Here is a 6,651-nt window from a genome sequence, read left to right on the forward strand (position 1 = left end):
TTGGCACCCTACAGTTTCCAATTATTTTCACCCAAAGGGATTTTGACCCCTAGAACACAAGTTATGGCCTTTTGAATTCTGATTCCCTGCGGATCACCCACGAAACATGTGTGCATGCACTGCTCGAACCCTATTAGGAGTCAGGTCGTTAAAATTTGAGGGTAGGTGCAACTGTGGATGAACTTTCTGCGACAATAGTTGTTTTCATCATCTTGACCCCTCACACTTGATAATTGACCCCCGATTGACCCCTAGAGGTCATGTTTTGAATTTTTGGGAAAGTTAGTCTTTTCGGCGGTTTTTAACTGGGGGATTGCATGAAAGGGTTTGAAAACTTGGGAATAGCAGTTGCTCATAACTTTTAGGTTCAGTTTAGTTATTTATTCAACACTTGGTTTGACATGGATTCATTGCAGCTAGTTGACTTGAGAGCGGAAATGGCATGAAAACAGCTTTTCAAATCAACGTTGATTTTTATCGAGGAAGCACTGATTGAGATGTGAGGTGCAGAAAAAGCGGCGTTAGTTTGTTTGCAAAAGAGTCCAAGGACGTTCACTTAAGACAGTGTGAAAGTTGAACAGTGGCTGGTAACAGTTGAACGAAGGAGCATAGTTTTGTGCATGATTGTTTGCAGAGCAAATAAGGCACTCCTACGGAAGTTGACAGATTTCGAACGTAAGTTGCAATGTTTACATAACACATTAAAGATTGTTTGCTATAAAGAAGAGCGTGTTGAATAAGTATAAATTGAAGTGAAACAGAGAAAGCTAGATTGGGGAAAACTTTAAAAGTTCGGACAAAGGAGACAATTTCGCACAAGTGAGAGAGAGAGAGAGAGAGAGAGAAAAGTTGATTTTGTTCGACCAACTTTTGAAAGCTAGTGTAAAAACAGAGACGAGAAACTTTGAGAGTTTAGTGATACTGAAGAAGTTTATAGTTGCAAGACCAGTTGGGATACTGTGAGCGTTTTTGGTTTTGTTTATTTGGGAAACGAACCAATGATATGTTTATTATTGTTTTAATTACTATTATGAATAGTCTTGAGTGTGTCTGTTCTGTTGATGCGCAAGTAATTTGCTTACTTTTGTTATCTATACAACCAGAAATGATATTACGTGCCTAATTGTGAAATAATTTTTTTTCAAGGCAATCTAAATTGCAATGGCGTACAAGAGCGGAAGCGGGTAAATGGCACTTGCTTCAACAATTCAATTCCTCTAGTTTCTTTTATTTTATCAACCTTCTGAGCAACAGAGTCCCCTGACTGCTGAGACTAGCAGAAATTCAGAAGACAACAGTGGTGCTCCTGGGTAGGCTTCGTTTCTGTGTTACATTTTGCTGTGGATTAAAATTTGATTACTTGGAGAGCGTGCGATTTTTTTATCGGTTAAACTGCAGGGAGTACGCTGAGATTTGATCTACATTTGCAATTCGAGTTACCAGTACTTTGATTATGTTTGGATATCATTTGGTGAAACGTTTTCTTCCACCAGGATACGAAGTTTGGAAAGATTGACGTGAAAATTATCTGAGTTTAGGCATGAGGCTGGTATGGACGGAAAGAGAGATGATGAAGTGGTTGCCCACAAAATTATGTGGGTGGAATTGGATACTGTGGATCAGAGAAAGCAACACCAGTGTGCTCAAAGGTAAGCGATGAGCGATGATACAAGTAGAAGACTTGGTAGTTCTTTATTGGATGACTTTCGGCAACCCGGAAAAATTTCTGAATGGTTTGCCGTTGAGCCCAGCTGTGGTGTATTGAGAAAAGGAGCTTTTACTAAAGATCTAATTGGAGAAGTGCAGGTTACAAGAACTGCTAAGAACAGTGGTAGAAATAGAATTCCAGGCTACGGTGATGAAGTGCAAATGAATCTGAGGCCAAATTAAGGAGGAAGTTGGTTGTCAATTAAATCAAGAATGATATAGAGCACCTCTAAACGAGAATAAAGGTAGCGGCGTCAGAAAATTTACGACCATTGGGCAAAATTTTGAGTCTCAAGGTCCATCTGAACACGATTTTACAAAAAAAAAAAATTCGCTTTTGTCACCAGAATCTGAGGAAGTAACGATGAACGTCGGATAAGGACTATTTGGTCGAAGATAATTCGGATACAGATATTTCTGATGTAAAAGAACTTGATCTCAACGATGCGAGAAGCGAGGCAAATTTTGCCAGAGGTTTTAAAGTGGAAGAAGTAAAATGAGACACCAAAAAAGAAAACAAAATAAAGGCGTTGAGAAACGATGTGTATGGAGCTTGGAGCTCGATGGCGTTAAAAACAAGAATTTTGAACCAGAAGTTCGACAACGCAACAAACGTGGCTGATTGAACACAGCTGTGTACGACTGGGTGTACTATTGACACTTTGAAGGAATGATCACCTTCTGGAGGAACTGATTGGCAGTTGGTATCTGAAACACAGAAGGGACAAAACGTTAAGGAAGCGGGTAAATGGAGTACTTTTGCGCAGTGGGGAAACAAGTTGGAGGAATGAATGCAAACGCAACTGAATGAAAGTCGGCTTAATGGTGGTGTTTCGGTCGAACCAACGGACGAGCGTCGAAGAGGAAAAGCTGGAATAGACGGAAGAGGGAAAACCGAGCAAAAGTCAATGGCTACAAGGTTACACGATTGCACTTATGATGATCAACAGCGCAGCCTAGTCGGGAGGACTATAGCAGTTTTTTGATGACGATTGAGCAGAAAGTGAAGAGAATGATTGCATTGCGATGTCCTGAGACAGAGAGGTGGAGCCAATGAGAAGTATCAAAAAAGAAGTCATTGAAGGATTACAGACGGAACGCCAACTAAATTGGAAGGAGAGAAATCCATTCAATCATCAGAGGAAGAAGTTTTCAATGTAATTGAGCACGAGGCTATGATGAAAGCGACGTTGACAGCTAAGCTAATCAAGCCTTTTTGTTGGTATCCAATTTTTCCGTACACTGTACAAATCTGGTATATCAATTCAAATCGATCAAGCACTATAGCCTTGGGAGAAAACTTTTTTAAAAAATTTATTGTTCAGAGAAATATGAGTAGCCATTTCAATTATGCAAATGAAGTTTTGAAGTGAACTAGATATTTTGAGGAGAAATCGAAATTGGATTTGAAGTGAAGAATCTCAGATTTACCAGAGATAAACTGATCTAGTATTTTTTAAAAAATATCACCAAGCAGATCATTCCCCCCTCAAGTAGTTATTTTGACCGGATGTTAACCAAATGGTAATGGTATTCACAACCAACGGTCCTCTCAAGCTCGTATAGTTTCCCGCCCAATTTGACCAACCAGCCCAAGATGTTAACATCGGAAGTAACATAATTTGAAGTTTTTATGAAGTTTTGGTGTGAAAAATGACCTCGTGAAGATATGAGCGAAATTAGGTTCAAAACGAATTTCTAGTGCCATCAGATGAAGGTTTAAATGGTTTTGAGTTGTTTAATTCAGACAAAGGTGTTGTTTCCAAGTAAAGCTGATTGGCATTTGACTCTGAAATGATATAATTTCAAAGCGGGGAATCCGAATATGATGCCAACTTTGACTCCTCACTAACCCCATGGAACTAACGCACGACGGTGCTGCGGGACCTAAAACTTGACTTGCTCATGGAGTATTAGCCTCATAATTTCTGGAGGGTTAGAGTACCTGTTAAAGGGCTTTTAAATTGTGTTTTTTTAACTTTCAGGTGCGACTGGTATTTTAAGTTGGTGCTTCGGTATGACCCGAGTGACGAAAACCAGAAGCTGCTGTTTTTGAGCGGCCGAATGATTTTGAAATGGTAGTATTATGATAACCTGAGACAGTTAGTGACAAAAAATAGCCACCCACGTGAGTTTTGAAGAACTCGGATTTTTCAAGTTTTGGCACCCGTGAATCATTAAAAAACTTCCAAAACGTAAACGACTCGCGACGGATAACACTGGGACAATAATTTTTGTGGCTTGCAATTAGTTGGCACACTAAATTTTCTAATTATAATTACCCGAATTGATTTTGACACATAGAACACCAGATATGACTTTCTCAATTTTGATTCCCTCCGAAAAACTCACGGGACAGGTTTGCCTCCACTGCTAGTGCCCTATTAGGAGTTAGGTCGTAAAAATTTGTAGGTGGTGCATTTGCAGAGCGTTGCATTTGTAGATGGAATTTCCGCGACAGTAGTTATTTTTATCATCTTGACCCCTCACCCTTGATATTTGACCCCTGATTGAACCCTAGAGGAACTTTTGGGAAATTACTTTTTTTTCGGCGGCTTTTAGCTGGCGAGTTTTTTGAAAAGCTTTGAAAATTGGGAAGAACAATTGCTCTCAGCTTTACTGTTCAATTTAGCTGTTTATTCAATACACGGTTTTGACATGAATTGATTGCAGCTAACTGATTCGAGAGCGGAAATGGAAGGACAAGAGCTTTTTAAAGTAACATTGGCTGTTCACTGAGCATGCACTCATTGAGATGTCAGGTGCAGTCAAAGCGGAGTTGGTTTGTTTACAGAAGAGTCCGAAGGTCGTTCACTTAAGACAAGGTGAAAGTTGAACAGTGGTTGGTAACAGTTGAATGAAGGAGCATAGTTTTGCAATGATTGTTTGCAGAGCAAATAAGGCACTCCTACGGAAGTTGACAGATTTCGAACGCAAGTTGCGATGTTTACATAAAACATTAAAGATTGTTTGCTAAAGATAAGAGCTTGTTGGATAAGTATAAATTGAAGTGAAACGGAGAAAGCTAGATTGTGGAAAACTTTAGAAGTTTGGACATAGGAGAGATTTCTCACGCACAAGCACAAGCGTGAGAGATCCAACAGTTCTCTCACGCACAAGTTTGGGAGAGCAGTGGGTTTAATGGGACTAAACTTTGGAAGCTAGTGTAAACACAGACGAGAAACTTTGATAAATAAGTGAGACTGAACATTGGAAGTATGTAATTGCAAGACCAGTTAGGATACTGCAAGCGTTTTTGGTTTTGTTCATTTGTGAATTGAACCACCGATATTGTTAATATTATTTCAATTACTATTATAAATTGAGTATGTCTTTTCCATTGATGTGCAAGAAATTTTCCAACCTCTGTTATCCAAATAAACAGAATTAATAATACGTGCCTCATTGTGATTTAACTTATTTCAAGGCAAATTAACTTGCGACAGCGTACAAGCGCAGAAGAGGGGAAATAGCAGAGAGACAAAGTAGCGATTGCTTCACCATTTCAAAATCTATGATTTATTTTATTCAATCAATATTCTGGGCGACTGTTCCCTCACGGTTGAGCCTAGCAGAAATTCAGAAGACGACATCTGGTTTCTAAATACTAATTCAGATCATTTGGCAGAAAAAAAGTATTGTTTATTGTTTGCGTTTTTGCAACACTTCGAAATTTATGTTGCTCAATGATGTAATGATATGAAAATTTCAAGAAGCCATTTTCGACTGACTGATGGGTCATGTAACATTCACAATATTTAATGACCAATGGCAATTTTGAAAATCGAATTGCTTTCTTAATTGTGTCGACCCAATTTAGTGGGGGCAGTGTTTTATATACTCAAATGGTTTAATTTGTTCAGTCAATTCGGGCCTATGAAAAAATTTATCGTAGAGAACTGAGAATGGTATCCAGAGAAAGCCCATCGAGTCAACAATATTGAATTAAAAAGATTTTTCTGATTTTCGTTTTTTGTCATAGAGGTTTGAAATTTTGTGAATATTTGACTGAATTCCTTTTTTTCATATCTTTTGGAATGTTTGCATATATGTTGGTCAGTTTTGCTTAAAAAATGTTAGAATTGTTTTAAAAAGTGCTGTTCAATTTTTTTAAAGGTAAAAGAGTGTAGATTAAGTTTTTCATCTATTTCTTGGCTCAAATTTTTTCCAACTATTTTTAAAAAATCAACTTTTTTGTCAATGAAAACTGCAAGAAATAAGCTTCTTTTGTATACTTTAAATAAATTTGCAGGAAGTTAACACCTTAAAGTTGCTGACACAATTTGCTTCACGTCACTGAGGGCCCACTTACCTCTCCGCCCTCTCTAAAAGTTTTCTGAATTGGACATTACGCCTGCTTTTAGCTAATATACCTCGATAGTTGTTCAAAGAGCATTATTTTTCTTTGATTCAAGAAATTTTTGTCAAACTACATATATATATATATATATATATATATATATATACATATATAAAATTATTGGATATAATATATAGACATTATATATATATATATATATATATATATTTATATATATATATATATATATATATTTATATATATATATATATATATATATTTATATATATATATATAAATACATACCCCAATTAAGCTGGAAATAATTGCATGTTCTTAATGAGCGAAAAGTAATAGCACGGATAAATCCGCTCTGATCATGCAATTCAAAAATCCAAAAAAAAATCCGGATTGTTTTCAGTGCTGTCTTTTTTTGAAAACAAAATTATCAACTTTTTGTTAATTGCAGAACAGAACAGAACAATTCGTATCAATGTTCACTATTGACAGGTCCAGTTGGCTTCATGGGCAACCACCTATTTTTGATACTTTAGTCATAATTTTTTGTCGGTTGGACTTTTTAACTCATTCGGATTGTTTTCAACATAAACAAGGGATTAAAAAAAGTTTTGCCAATATTATCA

Source organism: Convolutriloba macropyga, chromosome 7 (assembly GCF_964194025.1).
Source record: "Convolutriloba macropyga chromosome 7, txConMacr16.3, whole genome shotgun sequence".
Lineage (NCBI taxonomy): Eukaryota > Metazoa > Xenacoelomorpha > Acoela > Convolutidae > Convolutriloba > Convolutriloba macropyga.